The following is a 19,070-nucleotide window of genomic DNA, read 5'->3' on the forward strand; positions in this document are numbered from 1 at the left end:
TTTGGGAAAACTGGGCTTAATGCATGTGCGTAAAGTGTTGTCCCATATTAGCCAGTGCAGTCTGCACAGGCTAATCAGGGATGACAATTTCCGCCTAAAATTGATTTTCGGTAAGGAGGGACTTCCTTGAAACTAACAATACCATAAAAGCAGAAAGTGTCGTCCCTGATTAGCCTGTGTGGACTGCACAGGCCAATCTGGGACGACACTTTACGCAAATGCATTAAGCCAAGTTTTCTCAGAACGCGACTCAAATGTTAATTGATGCTTCAAGGGCTATACATGTAACACCAGTGAGTTAAAGGGACATTAACAACAATCAGTTAAACATCTACATACACAACAAATGCATGATGCTTTGAAAGACTAATATTGCACAAATAAACAAAACATCAATTAAAATTAATGTATACATGTGTATTTATGTTTTTAAGAGGCATTATAAAGACCTAGCTATGAATAAAACATCAACAGGTTTGACAACAAATAATCACTGATGCTATAAAGGGCCATACAACCAATTAGCAAAACGGGACATTGGACCAATAAATCTAACGCCAACATTTCAAAACAAGGCATGTGTCCATAGGACCTGGATTCCCAACAGTCCAATTTTGTCTCAAAACTAAACTAATGAAAAGAAGGCTTTATGGCCAAATGTTTCATTTGACCTCTAAGTGTGACCTTGACCTTTGAGGTAGGGATATGGGCGATTTACAGAACATGTTGTCATTTCATGGTGGTCATTGGTGGCAAGATATTTTAAAATTGAATAATGAATTTAAATTTAAAGTCCAGGGGACCCTTTCAAAAAACATCGTAATACACATTTACAATACGATACATTTTTCGAAGATGCATAATTGCTTAAGTCCATATCATATTTTTATAAATTTTTTAGTACTTAATTACTTACATTAGCATCTCTAGTGCCGTATATATTTGACGAGCATAGCGAGCTAGTTCATCTGCTTATTAAGACAAGGGCTGTTTGTAAAACATGCATGACCCCCATAAGGGCTGTCCGTTGTAGTGGCAGCCATTGTGTGAATACGATTTTTGTCACTGTGACCTTGACCTTTGACCTAGTGACCTGAAAATCAATAGGGGTCATCTGCGGGTCACGATCAATGTACCTATGAAGTGTCATGATCCTAGGCCTAAGCGTTCTTGAGTTATCATCCGAAAATCATTTTACTATTTCGGGTCACCGTGACCTTGACCTTTGACCTTGTGACCTCAAAATCAATAGGGGTAATCTGCAAGTCATGATCAATCTACCTATGAAGTTTCATGATCCTAGGCGTATGCGTTCTTGAGTTATCATCCGAAAACCATTTTACTATTTCGGGTCACCATGACCTTGACCTTTGACCTTAAGTGACCTCAAAATCAATAGGGGTCATCTGCGAGTCATAATCAATCTACCCATGAAGTTTCATGATCCTAGGCGTATGCGTTCTTGAGTTATCATCCAGAAACCATTTTACTATTTCGGGTCACCGTGACCTTGACCTTTGACCTAGTGACCTCAAAATCAATAGGGTTCATCTGCAAGTCATGATAAATCTACCCATGAAGTTTCATGATCCTAGGCGTATGCGTTCTTGAGTTATCATTCAAAAACCATTTAACTATTTCTGGTCACCGTGACCTTGACCTTTCACCTAGTGACCTCAAAATCAATAGAGGTCATCTGCGAGTCATGATCAATGTACCTATGAAGTTTCATGATCCTAAGCCCAAGCGTTCTTGAGACCGACCGACAGACCGACATGAGCAAAGCAATATACCCCCTCTTCTTCGAAGGGGGGCATAATTACGAAATTCTCTCATAAGTTAACATGGTCATTCAATCGTTTATAAAACGGCCCCCAGACAATCTCTTTAATGGCTAAATATGACTTTTCACCCGTAAGTTAGACCTTGACCTTTAAAGTAGGGCGATGAGTGTTACACATGACACATGGCCTTATTAAAGTTGAAATTTCTCCCAAGTTATTTTAAAATCCATCAGTAAATGCCGGTGACAGGAATTTGTAACTTCTTTTTTTCCATATTTGACCTTTGACCTTTAAGGTAGGCAGACTGGTGTTAGAAGTGATATGTCGTTGTATGGTTTGCGTTTTTGCTCAGTTAATTTAAAATCAGCTAATAAATTAAAAAAATCCAGTTACATGTACTTCATTCTTCATCTTGAGTTTTAATATGCAGCTTTAAACTTTTTTTTTTTCAATGCATGATATTTCAAGATACCTGCAAACACAGCTTTAAATGTGTTTAATGCATAAAACTGCAATATATAAAGTGAACACAGCTTTAAATGTGTTTAATGCATAAAACTGCATATAAAGTGAATGCATTTTTAAATGTGTTTAATGCATAAAACTGCATATAAAGTGAATGCAGCTTTAAATGTGTTTAATGCATAAAACTGCATATAAAGTGAATGCAGCTTTAACTATGTTTAATGCATAAAACTGCATATAAAGTGAATGCAGCTTTAAATGTGTTTAATGCATAAAACTGCATATAAAGTGAATGCAGCTTTAAATGTGTTTAATGCATAAAACTGCATATAAAGTGAATGCAGCTTTAAATGTGATTTCATACATAGCACTTTGTAGGACCTTATGAAAAAATGATCCATATTTTTATCAGGAATCACCATATCACACCCTGCACAAACTTCTATTTACACATGACAAGATCTGCTTTTTTCTGAGTAAATGCAGAAACCAAAATGTTGATATCAAAACCGAAGGTATTGCTTATCTTAAAAGACGCTAGGAGCTAGGACGCTTACAGATTTTGTAGATCAAACTGATTTCTTTTAGTGTTTTCCGGTTCAATAAAATCTGCTTACAGTTGAGTAACTGCCTGCATTATTTGGGAAGAGCTCTCATTAAAGGACAACTTGGGAGTTTTGACTTTTACCAGAGCTTTCATTAAGGAACAACTCGGGGGTCGTTGACCTCTACCAAAGCTTGAATGGAGGAAAGTTTGAGAGTAACTCCCTCCCAGTTTGTGTCTCAGGACTTCCAAAATTCCAGTGAAGAAAGTTTCAGAACTTAAAAAATTGCAGTTATGGAAGTTCAAGAACTTCTTAAATTGCAGGTACAGAGGTTCCAGAACTTCCAAAACTGTTGTCATGGAAGTCTCAGAGACTTTCAAAATTGTAGTCAAAGGAAATTCCCAAATTACCAAATTGCATTAACAGAAGTTCCTTCATACATTTAAGCATAAACAAGTAAGAAGAGCAAATCAAGTGATTTATGCCCTATTTCCTTTAATGCTTAATAAATTGACATAGACTCTTAACACACATGCATTGAGTCCAGTTTTCCTAGGAGGAGTCTCGTATAAACTTCATGGCCACTAAAGTGAAGTTTTGCTCATTATGTTTTGTAGTTTTGATAGTTTGTCTATTGCGCAACACATTTAAAGCATTTTAGAATTGAATTTTAAGATAGCTTCAGGGTTTATGTGAGCTAGATATTACTTTTTTTTAGACATATAAATTAAGAGTCATCGCACTTGACACACATGCATTAAGAGTCATCGCACTTGACACACATGCATTAAGAGTCATCGCACTTGACACACATGCATTAAGCCCAGTTTTCCCAGAACAAGGCTAACATTTCTTAGACAATTTATTCAAGGTTAATGCAATTCCTAACCATTTTGTCATTCCAAACGCTATTTACTTACTGACAGCAATCGCCAGAGCGGGTAAGCACGTGACACACAAGATGGCAGTGACCATGCTGAGAGACAGGTATTTTTTACCATTGCATAGAGGATATTTGTTGGATTCGGTGGAATATCTATTTTATTTCACGAGTTATCATATAAAATAATATTTTCACGAGTGGCACAAATATTCCATCGAATCCAACAAATTGTCTTTTTATTTTATGCTTTTTTCATGGTTTATTTACATTGTAAAAGAGTTTAACTGCATAATTTCGCTAGTTTTATGACGTCATTTCGTTAAAAAATGACGTCATTTCTCAATAAACAGTGAAAAATATCAATATTTTTCACTGTTATTTTTCACTGTTTAAAACAGTGAAATACCAGTTTTATTTCACTGATATTTCTCTATAAACCACCGGAAAGCATTAAATAAATACCCGTTTTTACTTATATTAGTTGTTTAAATGCCGTTCACTTTCCTGAGCCATAATCAGCAAGAAAGTGATAAACGTTTATTTCGTATTAAAATTTGCTTTCAATCTCAACTTTTCATGCTACAAATTTTCTTAGTGATGTAACTTGGTCAACCCGCTAAGAAATTTTGAAGGGAGTAAACTCAAGATAAAGAGCGAATGCTATTACAAAATAAAGGCTTATGATTCTCTTGCTGATATGGCTGGATAGTGAGCGGCATGTTAACAATTCATAAAAGAAATGAAGGGTATAAAACGGCAATAAATACCTGTCTCAAAATTGATGTCACCATCTTAATTGTTTGTCACGTGATTTCCCCCTCTGATCACAATTTCAGTTATTTTTATTTCAAATAGACGATTGCTTAAATTTTAGGCAGTTTACAATGGAAATGAAAGAGAAAAAATTTGCATGAAAAAGGTACAGCAAAACGTGTAAGTGAGCTTGACTTAAATCACAAAATTTAATAGACTTAAAAAATGTATATGATTAAAGGATATTTGCTCACGCCAATGACCAAAAAAAAATATTAAAATGAGTTTTCATAGATGGAATCACCCCTTTCACAATAAGTTTTGAGGATTTGTTGCAAATAGTCAATGTTTGTGTAAGATCTCTTCTGCATTCATTAATGTTAATGTTAAAAGGTTTATGTCATTTCTACTTTAATTAAATTATGAAAACAAAACTACTCTAATCCACTCATGAAAACTGATTCACACATTGATCTCAATCAGCATCAACACATTAAAACACGCTTCCATCGTCATAGCAAATGTTTTTCTCATTAAAATACGCAAAACTAATATTTCTTTCCTTGCATCCACAAATGCAAACTAATTTCTTGAATAAATTCCCATAAAGCAACTTGCCTCATACTAATAGTTATTACCATTCAGTCACAATTACCTTCCATTGGGTTTTACTAATAGTTATAACCATTCAGTCACAATTACCTTCCATTGGGTTTTGTCATGAAAAAATTAATCAAATCACAAAACACTTCCAAGCCTTCTTTGTCTAACAAATTCTGATTGGTTTAATCAATATGCCTACAAATTCGGATTGTTTTCATCAATATGCCTACAAAACTGCCACCTTTGGAATAGGTTTCCAGTAATGTATATATTTCCATGAAGCGCTATCTATCTGGAGGCCACTCCTATATGTTTTCACGATAACGCATGTTCTTGACCCCAGCCAGGTTTACATTCCAAAATAACTTTAATGCAATTTTTTCTTTCATGTCTTTAACTTCACACATACATATCCAATCTCACATTTACATGTAAATATATTCATAGGTATCATAGGCTTCGCACTATGTCCATAATGTACACAAATATACAAATCAATTAAACAAATTCCTCACAAGGATCAAGCACAGTTTCAGACCAACTAAACCGCCACAAACATCAATAGCCCACTATTTCAAATGTTCCTCTTATTGACTCGCAATCCATTCACAAAGAAAACAACCCAAAGAAACACGAGTTCAGAAATAACATTTGACATGACTGGAAAGTTAGTCAATAGCTTCCTTAAAATCTATAAACGGTCTGGCACTCAGACATCTCTTACTCCTGGAGGATATTTCATTCATTCATGGTTTTTCAAACAGTTTTAGGTCATCCTTATCTTGACATTCTATCAGTAATCTCTCCATGAGAACTGTACGGCCTTCTGTTTTCGAGGAAGCAGGGGTTTTTGCAAGGTAAAATAACTGCAAGAAAGCTTACAATTTTAGTAGCAAAGCCATGGATGTTCGGATTACAAAATGAAATGATATTGATGATTTGTCAACTTAAGCAGTCAAGTCCTCTTTATGTTTAATTGATCTTGAGATATAAACCAACTTTGGATACATGAAAAATTGGACAAATGAGTTAAAAATTACCATTTTACTACCTCAAGTAGTAAATTAGTGCAGTTTTAAAGCTATTTGGTGGATCATCAAACTCGGCTCAGAGATTATAACATCAAATACTTTTATCGAGTTTTGTGAAGATGGGATTAAAACTTCAAGAGTGAAATCAGTTCTATCTAAGATGATGGCATTCATTTATTTCATTGTAATATGGAACCACAAGAAGATTGTACACAGCAAATATAAAATCATGTGGTTTTAGAGATTTTTTAAGTTTTTATTTATAACTCTGTTTACCTATATATGCAATAATTATTGACTGTAATGATTTGAACAACTTTGAAAAAGGGACACGCGTAACCATCATTCCACTCAGGGACACCCGTAACCATCATTCCACTTAGGGACACCCCTAACCATCATTCCACTTAGGGACACCCGTAACCATCATTCCACTTAGGGACACCCGTAACCATCATTACACTTAGGGACACCCGTAACCATCATTCCACTTAGGGACACCCGTAACCATCATTCCACTTAGGGACACCCGTAACCATCATTCCACTTAGGTTTCATTCAATCTGCCCAGCAGTTAACGAGGTTAAGTCGTTATAAGAAAACAGACGGACGCACACACGCACATTCCGACAACACAGTATACTTAAATTTCACGATGAGCACTAAATGCCCAGGGGAGTTAAAATCATGCCTTAAGAAGTGACACAAAATAACTTACACTTAAAAATCTTCAACCTTACAATAGCACAGTGGAGTCCAGAAAGCTATGTTGAGATGCTGTGTGAACACCTGATAATACACCTGACAATTCCCCACATGAATCAAGTTCTGCTTTTGGGTCATATTTCCTCTTTGGCTTTATTTATTGATCTGAGTACCTGGATTCTTTGAGTTCATTACAAATTTACTCCCACATAAAAATAGTTCCTAGAAGTTTACAGAAACTTGAATACATGGAAGCAAATAAAAGAATGAGAGAACCATAATCATTGTGTTCTAATAATCAGATCTTTAAAGGGGCCTTTTCACAGATTTTGGCATTTTTTAATTCATTCATTAAATGCTTTATATTGATAAATGTAAACATTGGATCGTAAAGGCTTCAGTAAAAAATCAAGAATAAAATTAAAAAAAGGAAAAGAACATTGTCCGGAGCAGGTTTCGAACCATTGACCCCTGGAGTCCTGCCCGAGTTCTGAAGTAAAAACGCTCTAGCCTACTGAGCTATTCCGCCGAGTATACATACTTGACGTATTTTATACCTTATAAAAGCAATCTTCGTAGTTTCACAAAATTTAACGACAAAAACAGAACTCTCCAAATTATTCAATCGTTTCGCGTTGCAACGCTTTATAATTTTTAGGTTTTAAAATCGTCAAAAGATGCATATAATGGCTATATTAGACCATGGTAAATGTTCAGTATTACTGTTTCCTCACAAATATCATAACTAAAACGAAAATTTGCGAATCTGAAACAACTTTTTTCAATTTTGTCAATTTACCAAAGCGTGAAAAGATCCCTTTAACTGGTTTGAGCTCCTTCTTGAATAAGGAAAACGAATTGAACACAAAGGACGAAGGCTTTATTAAAGCGGTAGCATGAATGGATATAAACCCTTACACAAGTTATGTGGCACGACCCTGCAAGATACAGGGAAGTTGCTGCTGAAGTAAATGTTTAGGTCAAAATATACTAAATAGTTTCCTTATATGTTTCGATGTAAAAGCGACAACTTTGAGCGAAAATAAATACAACATTTTGCACATAGAGACCCCCATAACCATACCTTTTCTTGACGGGCATTCTTAGCTGAATCGATTTAAGCAATAAAAAAGATATGTCATGTTCAAACCAAAAAAGAATTCGACTCAAATCAAAATCGACTGTTTATGCGCCTTTTTTTCGGCCGTTTTCTAGTGGATTGTTACCGTTTGCAGTGCCATTTTTTACTTTAATCTCCAACTTTATCCTATTTCAGGGATTTAGTAGTGAACACCTATGCTTACCCTATAAATATCTCCAAACGATAAAACCAGAACAACAGTCTAAAGTGTATAACATGCCTTCGAGAAAAATATGATGATTTGTTAAGAGATTACAGTCCTTCATGACTCGATTATTTAGTATATTGTAACCTTAACGATTGCTGATATCACGAGTCGCCCCCCTTGTTACCAAATTGTTCTATTTTTAGAAACGGGAATTCCAAATAGTGACGAATGTGAATGGTTACAAAATGACATAACTATGAAAATAAATACGTAGAATTACATTATTTCACGCATACCATTATGCAACCATCCGTTTTCTTTTCCGACATTTACAGCTTTCCATTTAATATTTTACAGACACAACACTCGTCAAAAATTTGCGCGAATCCATTAAATCTGATGCCACATTTAAACCGTTAGCTCTACTCGTAACGTTAATTTCTGGCTCAAAGTAAATCATTTTAACTTCAATTCACACATCTCTATTACTTTCAAACTCTACTTCATCCAATCCATAGAAAGGCAGGTCAGAATCCATGTCATAAATCAGAAGACATTCATCGTACTCCGCCATTTTTTTACACATTTTCAAAGAATAAAAGTGCTTTATGCCCCACTTCCTGCTGAGAATATGTTTTAATTTCTATTTATAATTAACCGATGAAATGTTACATATCCTTAAACCAGGGCCTTATGAATTCAGTTATGTAAACATTTGACCTCTCACAGAACAGTAAACAAAGGAAATAGAAATTAGGTGTGAGGTCACTATTAACAAGAACAGAATTGTTTTACGAACGAAATTTGTTTTAGTTTCTTAGGAGGTTTTTTCACGTAAAACGGTCTTAGAAAAATTCACTAAAAACGGTGGCAGCAATATTCTTGGAAGAAAACGTTAGAAAAACGTTTCCAAAAAAAATATTGTAAGAATTACCATATACTAAATTAAATAGATATTTCGTCTGATTTTTGATCAGGTAAGGCTTCAAAATGGACAACCGATCGATGTGGGTTTTCGAAATGTCGTATATACCTTAAGCATAGGTGCGTTGCACCTATGCTAAAAATCAAACCAGCTCTCAAATAAATTGTCTTATCTTAATCATCAATATACTGATGGCAATGACTATCTACACGTTAGTTGCTGAATCTCTCAAATAGGTCATCATGATAAGCCTAATCTATCTCAGAAAGAAGTTATCTTTTTTCAAGGCAACAATTTGAGCGTGAAACTGTTTTACCTGACATATTAAATTGTTAAGCAGATATTACAGTTTGCTCCTAGCTCATAGATCCATGGTTTTCATGCGTTTTATTCTACCATCAGATTCCAGATCAAGCATGGGCAAAAGTTAACTGATAATTTGCTTACAAATGTTTTCAGGATTCACTCCAGACAGGTCTGCACAACAAACACTTCATTTCACAAATTAATTGCACTGGATAAAAGCTTGCTTTCCCGTCAGGGCTTACTTGGTTGATTTTATAACTATTATTTGGTCTTATCCATAAGGGCAAAGAAATCTCTGTCAGTGAATTCAGGTTAAGATTCAGATGTAAGTCCCAATAGATTATTCTTATCTCCCCTTAACCTTAAAATTGTAACCTTGACCTTCAACCTTGGGACTTGATTAAAGTGTGTTTGGTTGCAATTTCTTTCAATGTATTTTAAAATCCCAAATCTGCCATTTTCACCTTTGACCTTGATTTGTGATGTCGACCTTAGTGACCTGGTTCTTTCACATGACACTCGGTCTCCACAAGAAAATCCATCTATTCTGGACAAAGTAATCCACGGCGTACAAAATTTCCAAAATTTGACCTTTAAAATTCAATTTGACCTTTATCTTTGAACAAGGGACCTTCTTCTTGCACGTGACACTGCGAATAATGCTAATTAATTTAGAAAAGCCTTGCAAAATAAACATTCATTCATGAAAGACATATTTATGTCCTATAGTTTCCAGTATTTCCTAAATTTGACTCAAGCTGTAAATAATAACCTTGAACTTTGACCTAATTTAGGACCTTGTTCTTCAGCCCAACACTCTGTCTTTTCATGTTGATATTTCCTGCCCTCCACTCGACAGCTTGGGTGTTTCCATGCTATGGCCTTTTTTCAAAACTGAATAGAAAATCCAATTTACAATACAGTCCAACCCGAGAACAGCGGTCGGTCAAGGGAAATGATCAAAGTGAACTTTAAAGACACTCTGGTGACCTTTGTTCTCAAGTGACCATTTTTCAGATGGTTGGTCAATTGGTAGTATTACCAGGTTGTTACCCTACCCAGTTGCTTGCACACAGTGTAATGTAAACAATAATGTATCATAAGCACACGCATTATTTCTTTTGAATAATACAAATTAATTTCTTATAAATTGATTTAAATTCATATCCACTATTAAACTAATTACTTTGTCAACGATAATATTGTTGTTTACTCATGCATCTTGCTCATTCAGTTTATCTAACAGTTTGTATTACGTTCGTTGGAAGATAGTTTTTAGTCTATTTGCAACGCAAATAAGCTTTTGTAATACCGCATTTCAAAATCACAGGGGAAACGGTTTTCCTTTTCCAAGCCTTCCCTGATTTTGGGCAGACGAAATAGATATTTAATTTAGTATTCCGTAATTCTTACAATTTTTCGTTTAGAAACATTTTTCTAACATTTTCTTCCAAGAACATTGCTTACACCATTTTAAGTGATTTTTTCTAAGACCGTCTTACGTGAAAAAACGTTCTTAGAAACTAAAACAAATTTCGTTCGTAAAACGATTCTGTTATTGGCAAAAGCGAGTTATTTCTAGAAAATTACCATCTACAAGGCAAACTTAAAAGAATTATGTCCCTTGAAAACACAGGGAGACTATTATATTTCTGCTTCATGCAAGGAGGGGACTTGTATTGCTTGGCAATAATCTTGTTCTTCATAAAAAAATCTTTTTGATAGCCTTTTACATTTTCATTCAGACAACTAATCCTTTAACATTTACTTCAGCAGAAACTTCTCTGTATCTTGCAAATAGACTTTCAACGCCATCAGCTCTCTCGTTTTTAATAATGATTTTCAAGTGTCATTGGCATCATGCCATTATAGCCGTTATAAACGGAAAGTACAAAATAACAGTATCGTTCTAATTACAAGAAACAGACAGCAAACACTTGTATAAAATTAATTTGTACACAAACATCACAGAAATAGCATTTTCATTCAAACAACCTAAAAAGCATCTCAGGTATCGGGCTTTGCCAATAGCATGTGGTGTTAGCCTTTCCCCTGGATATTGAACATGATCTTTCCGTAAAAATAAATCCACTTGCATAAGTGCAAAAAGTTTGTTACATAAGTTGCAATTGAATGTCTGTTTTTTCACAATTGACGATCACTAATAATTGTATTGCATGCTAATAACAATACTCGCTAGCTATTTGTTACTGTTGACACCTTATCAGCCATAAAGATCAATTGATTTTGTCACGCGCACATACTATGGCGTATGACTTCAGCCGTGTCTGAGATAAAAGACAACAATGCACATTTATTTGAGTTTTTACTTTCCTCACCTTGAAATGACTGTCTCATGACTCCTGTACACAGGTGCAAAATGGCTTTAGGAGTGAAATATGCTTTCCATTGTTGGCTGTTTTTGACAGATGGCCAGTTATTCTCAAAGAAGGCCCGTAAAAGATTACCAGTGCTTCAGCTAGGCCTAAATGGAAGGGCCTCTGCCTTGCTGTTCTGAGGCCCTGCCCTTCCTTTTTAATCTCTTGGCCATTGACTACAAGTTTCATGACAGATTGGCATGTATAATACTTAATAGCACCTGATGCAACTAATCCAGTTTCAGTGGGTCTAAATGCTGTTTAATTTACCATCGCAGTGATGCGACCAGATATATCCGGTCAAACTATAGGTAACCTGGCCCATGTTGAGACCATATATCCGCCAAATCTTGTCATTTGTCCTCCACTTGCTGGTAACTTTTCTAATAAATCTTTATTTGACATCATTACCTGTATGCTCTTTATAATCCAATTCCTGTCACTTTAACCCATTTATGCCTAGTGGACTCTCACATCCTTCTAAATCGGATCAATTTATTTCCAAAATTAGGGATGTCTAGTATATTTATTTCTATATTTAGAATATTTCTTACAGAAATTCCTTTAAGCAAACAGCGCAGATCCTGATGAGAAGCCGCATCATGCGGCGTCTCATCTGGGTCTACGCTGTTTGCCAAGGCATTTTTCTAGTTGCTAGGCATAAATGGGTTAATGGAACTTACATGTAATGTAGATCTTTTTATTTCATAACCTTATTAAAGCTGAAATCAGAATATAGCTGAGTTCGAAACTTTGAGAACACAATTTTCAACTTGGCCCACCATTTTTATTTACACCTAGTTATAACTTGACTGTACATTTGGTTACAAATTCATCAACATTACTTTTTGAAGAAATGTAATGCATGTTTACTAATCACATATGGTTTAAAAGTAAATCCCATAACTATTTTCAGTAATTTGTTTGGTAAATTTAATAGTTGTTTAATTTGTTTTTAACACAAAAAGCAAACGATTGCTTTCTGTAAAATTTAAAGAAACAAAATGGCAGGCACACTGTTAGGATTCCAGGAAAGACAAAATGTAAATGGCTGCTCCATTGTAAATTAAAAGTTAGCAATGTAAAAGAACAGCATATCTAATGCTTTGAAAAATGTTCATAATTATTTTCCAAAAGATTTAAGTTTAAAATGAATAACAGTATTCAGATTTAGTAAAATAATTGCACTTAATTTATGTTAATCTACTTTCACTTTTAAACTGAAGTAAGAAGGTAGGGTTTTCAGTTTTTTTTAGTCAAAACATGAAAGCATGGAATAAACAAGCAAATTCGTTGAATTGATATCCCCCGCAAATATGCTTCTGGACACAAAAGTGTTATATTTGACACTCAAAAAAGCATTTTTCAAGATACAAAGGGCCATAACTCCGTTATTAACAGATGGACGGACAACGCCAAAACAATATCGCTCCGCCTATGGCAGGGGATAATAATGGGAATGCATTTTTGCATGTTGACTGCATTTCAAGGAATGCATCATACCCCACACGCGCAAATAACATGGGTAACATAAACTTTAAAATAAAACCAACAAATTCCCAGTGTATGGCAAAATAGCAGAAGCAAATTTATTTGCCCCTCGCAATTACATGATATCTCAAAGACATTACAAAAACTAAATATGATCTTATCTAAATTATTTTCAGAAAAACATCAGGAAGAAACCCTTTTGATGTTGGGCATGATACGATAAGAATTAATTAAACCTGAATTACTCCTACTAACTGAATATAAAATGAGTAATTCAATGTTGCGTGAATTCCAGATAGCGGGCACTTTTTCCACACAAACAAATAAACAATGCCTGACTGCACTACCAAGTTAAATTCAACTATTAGCTATGAGCTGACAATTTCACAAACAACCTTAAGCTCATTAATTGAAAGAATATTCAACCACAAATAGATTTATTGACAGATTATATAAAATCTGTTTGAAAAAGCTTAAGTAGGTGAATTTAACAGGTTTGTGAACAGATTAATTTCATAATTAATAATAACAATTATTCCTGGTTTATTCCAAGAGAATAAACATAGTGACTTTTTCGAAAATGTTGGCAAAAACTGAACACGGACATCACCTGTTCACCATTTCAAGCAAACCAATAGCATGATAATTTTAAAATGAATCAATATCATGCGAGGAGTTCAATTTATTCTTGGTAAAAAAGGATGGATTATTTGTTTACAACTTGTATATCATCAACCTCTGCATAGAGATGTGATAGTTTCCAAGCAAAAATTGAGCCACGCTCTGGGAAAACAGGGCTTAATGCATGTGCATAAAAATTGTTCTAGATAAGCCTGCCCAGTCTCCACAGGCTCATCTGGGACAACACTTACTGATATTATTCATATAAAGGAAGTCACTTCTAAATGAAAATCCAGTCCCAACAAAGTGTTGTCCCAGGTTAGACTGAATGGACTGCAAGGACTACTATTTAGGCACATGCATTAAACCCTGTTTTCCCACATCGTGGCTTAATTGAAGCTGTGTATCTCTGCAGCCATAACAAACCATGTATTCATGCTTGGTTCAATTATTATTTTTGTAATTTGTTTTTCCATTCGTTATATCTGTATTATCTTTTTCGATTGAAAAGCATAATAAAGAGTCTGATTTTGTTAGAAAATGCTGTGATTTTTTGAGAAAAAAATTGACAGAATTACATCAATCATTTTAACATTTCTCCACACATGATAAAGATTAAAGCGATTTTTTCCTTCTTTATAAAGTACCATAAACGGCACTTTCCAAATTATGAAAAAACTACAAATGTCCCAATTGCTGTAAAAAAAATCCCAATTAAAGGTTTTTCAAATATATATATATATATATATATATATATATATATATATATATATATATATATATATATATATATATATATATATATAATAAAAGTAAAAACACGTGTCTGGGATTTTAAATATATATTGATTTAGCCTAAAGGCTAAAGGCTAAATCAATATATATTTAAAATCCCAGACAGGCTAAATCAATATATATTTAAAATCCCAGACAGGCTAAATCAATATATATTTAAAATCCCAGACAGGCTAAATCAATATATATTTAAAATCCCAGACAGGCTAAATCAATATATATTTAAAATCCCAGACAGGCTAAATCAATATATATTTAAAATCCCAGACAGGCTAAATCAATATATATTTAAAATCCCAGACAGGCTAAATCAATATATATTTAAAATCCCAGACAGGCTAAATCAATATATATTTAAAATCCCAGATAGGCTAAATCAATATATATTTAAAATCCCAGACACGTATTTTTACTTTTATTATATAATATTCACAATCTGGATTATTACATTTTACTTATATTACTATATATATATATATATATATATATATATATATATATATATATATATATATATATATATATATATATATATATATATATAGGGAGAAAGGTGTGTGAACAACCAGATACACAGACAGACATACATATATGTATTTATATATATATTAATTTTTTATTAAATGCAACATTTTAGTATGCAGCTCTATGCAGGCTTGAACCTAAGTAATTATAATATTTACAGCTTGACAACACTTCGTTATTAATTTGAAAGTATTTGGCAGCAAAAAATCAAATACACCAATATCCCTCAACGAAGACTTCACGACGCAAACTTTCCAAATTTCAGGGTTTTTCACGCTTTTTTTCCCCAATAGGGCTTGTACCAGTACTTTTCCCTATTGGGCTGGTACCGGTACTTTTCCCAATCGGGCTGGTACCGGTACTTTTCCCAATCAGCCTTGTACCGGTACTTTTCCCAATTGGGCTGGTATCAGTACTTTTCCCAACTGGGCTGGTATCGGTACTTTTCCCAACTGGGCTGGTACCGGTACTTTTCCCAATCGGGCTGGTACCGGTACTTTTCCCAACTGGGCTGGTACCGGTACTTTTCCCAACTGGGCTGGTATCGGTACTTTTCCCAATTGGGATAAAAAAAATGCTGGCATACCATGACTGTAATTTGGGCAGTTGTATCTGTGCTAATTGGGACAAATCATGTCCCAATTTTTTGTTTGATATCAATGCTTCCAAAAAATGTTTACCCTGATTAAACAGACTTATTTAAAAATTGCAGGCTTTTCTTGAAACTTCATAACCGGTCTACTTAATTACATCACTAAATATATTCCTCTAAGAGTCTTGTAACATGTTGTAAAACATCACTAGGTGGCTTTACAGGTCTACAGTAGCATGCCTGCTTATCTCCCAAGATAATCAGCCTATCTTACCTGGTTTCTGTTTAGGACTGGGGGCTTCCACCTAAATATTTATTTTTGAGCTTCCACAGCTACCGAAACATCAGCCCCTCCACTGCCATGTAAAAAAGCAGGGTTAGTAAACATTTAAACCTTAACGGTTATATGTGAGAGACAAGAAACAATGTGAAACAAATTATGATATTTTAATGGTCTATTTCTTGTATAATTTATTATGATTATTGTTAAAAGTATGGAAATGAATTAAAAAATTACCTTTGTTAAAAAATATCAAGATTGATATAAAACCTAACAAAGATTGTGAAAAAGAATCCTTGAAACAAAATAGAAGAATCCTAAATATTTCACAAACTGTTAAGTCATCAATATTCATATGCATGAAATTTGTTTTGTTTTTTTTAAATAACAATATTTTGGACACAAAAATAAATTGATTTTTCATTTTAAACAAGATGTGTTTGTGAAACACAATGTCCCCCTATATGATGTTTGACCTTGTAGGATGACCTTGACCTTGACCCTTCACCACTCAAAATGTGCAGCTCCTGGAGATACACAGGCATTTCAAATATAAAATTGCTAGCTTCAATATTGCAGAAGTGACATTACATGCACAATTTTGACCCATATATCTGACCTTGAAGGATGACCTTGACCTTTCACCACTCAAAATGTGCAGCTCTATGAGATACACATGCATGCCAAATATCAAGTTGCTATCTTCAATATTGCAAAAGTATTCATAAAATAAGCGATTTGGGCCACATATATTTGACCTCTGACCTTGAAGAATGACCTTAACCTTTCACCACTCAAAATGTGCAGCTCCATGAGATACACATGCATGCCAAATATCAAGTTGCTATCTTCAATATTGCAAAAGTAGTCATAAAATAAGCGATTTGGGCCACATATATTTGACCTCTGACCTTGAAGGATGACCTTGACCTTTCACCACTCAAAATGTGCAGCTCCATGAGATACACATGCATGCCAAATATCAAGTTGCTATCTTCAATATTGCAAAAGTATTCATAAAATGAGCGATTTTGGCCACATATATTTGACCTATGACCTTGAAGGATGACCTTGACCTTGACCTTTCACCACTCAAAATGTGCAGCTTCATGAGATACACATGCATGCCAAATATGAAGTTGCTATCTTCAATATAGCAAAAGTTATTGCAAAATGTTAAAGTTGGCGCAAACCAACCAACCAACAGACCAACCAACCAACAGACCAACAGACAGGGCAAAAACAATATGTCCCCCACTACTATAGTGGGGGACATAAAAAGCATTATGTCTCAGTCACTTGCAAGTGTGTTTGTAACAATGTTTCCATGAAAATTAAGGAAGAGTGAGTCACTACAGACTGCGGGCACTGTTTAACATCTGCCAAGAAACTAGGCAATTTTTACTACCAATGAAAATCAATATATTTGTATGTCTACCTCATAAAAGCGGAGAAACTTTTTAAATTATGTTTGATCACATGATGTAATTTATTGTCTTCTAACTGCTTCATGTGGGCTGATTTAAAATACAACCTGGTTAACCACTAGCATTACAATCCTTACTAATATACCTGCACAAAGGTAATGGCATCGATAAAGCTTTACTGCATTAGCATTTTACTGGAAATGTCAAGTGTCAGCTAAAAAAAATACACAGTGTGATGCACACTAAGAAGTTAATTATCAGGATTGCCATAAACAACAGAAGGTATGTGTGTCTGTGTTGATTATGTTTTATATTCATGCCTTTTGTGCCTACATTAATTTTTATTATTATTTAACAGTGGGAATAATTTTTGGTCCAAATTGTAAGGTGGAACAGTCTACCCACACGGATCAGTCTACCTACATGGATCAGTCTACCCACATGGAACAGCCTACCCACATGGAACAGTCTACCCACGTCGAACAGTCTACCCACATGGATCAGTCTACTCATGTGGAACAGTCTAACCACATGGATCAGTCTACACACGTTAATCAGTCTACCCACATGGAACAATCTTTTTTTTTAAGGGGGGAATTTTTTGGACCGGAAAGGGGAAAAAACAGCCTAGTTTGGTGGGGGAAGACGACGATATTCGGCGTCTGTTATATAAGGTAAAAAAAACCTGGTCTACCCAAGTGGAACAGTTTATCCACATGAAACAGACTACCCAGATGGAACAATCTACCAACGTGGATCAGTCTAACCACATCGAACAGTCTACCCACGTGGATCAGTCTACCCACCTACCCGCATAGAACAGTTTACCCACGTGGATCAGTCTACTCACATGGATCAGTCTACCTGCTTGGAAAAGTCTACCTAAGTGGAACAGTCTTCCCACTTGGATCAGTCTACTCGAGTGGAACAGTCTACCTGCTTGGATCAGTCTACCCACATGGATCAGTCTACCTGCTTGGATCAGTCTACCTGCTTGGAACAGTCTACCTAAGTGGAACAGTCTACCCACTTGGATCAGTCTACTCGAGTGGAACAGTCTACCCACATGGATCAGTCTACCCGCGTGGAACAGTTTATCCACGTGGATCAGTCTACCCACATGGATCAGACTACCCACATGGAACAGTCTACCCACATGGATCAGTCTACCCACGTAGATCAGTCTACCCACATGGAACAGTCTACCCACATGGATCAGTCTACCCATGTGGATCAGTCTACCCACATGGATCAGTCTACCCACATGGAACAGTCTACCCATGTGAATCAGTCTACCCATGTGGATCAATCTACCCACATGGAACAATCTATACATGTGGAACAATCTACCCATGTGAATCAGTCTATCCACATGGAACAGTCTACCCACATGGAACAGTCTACCCACATGGATCAGTCTACCCACATGGAACAGTCTACCCACATGGATCAGTCTACCCACATGGATCAGTCTACCCACGTGGATCAGTCTACCTACATGGAACAGTCTACCCACGTGGATCAGTCTACCCACATGGATCAGTCTACCCACATGGAACAGTCTACCCACGTGGATTAGTCTACCCACATGGATCAGTCTACCCACGTGCAACAGTCTACCCATGTGGAATAGTCTACCAATTTTTTTTATTTTTTTAGAAATAAAAGGGCA

General features: G+C 35.2%; 1 protein-coding gene across 1 annotated transcript in view; it reads right to left on the minus strand.

The window, feature by feature from the left end:
• Positions 1 to 19,070, minus strand: part of LOC127880981 (cyclin-dependent kinase 17-like) — a 133,602-nt gene that overhangs the window by 98,333 nt on the left and 16,199 nt on the right.

The sequence above is a fragment of the Dreissena polymorpha genome, chromosome 5 (genome assembly GCF_020536995.1).
Source record: "Dreissena polymorpha isolate Duluth1 chromosome 5, UMN_Dpol_1.0, whole genome shotgun sequence".
Lineage (NCBI taxonomy): Eukaryota > Metazoa > Mollusca > Bivalvia > Myida > Dreissenidae > Dreissena > Dreissena polymorpha.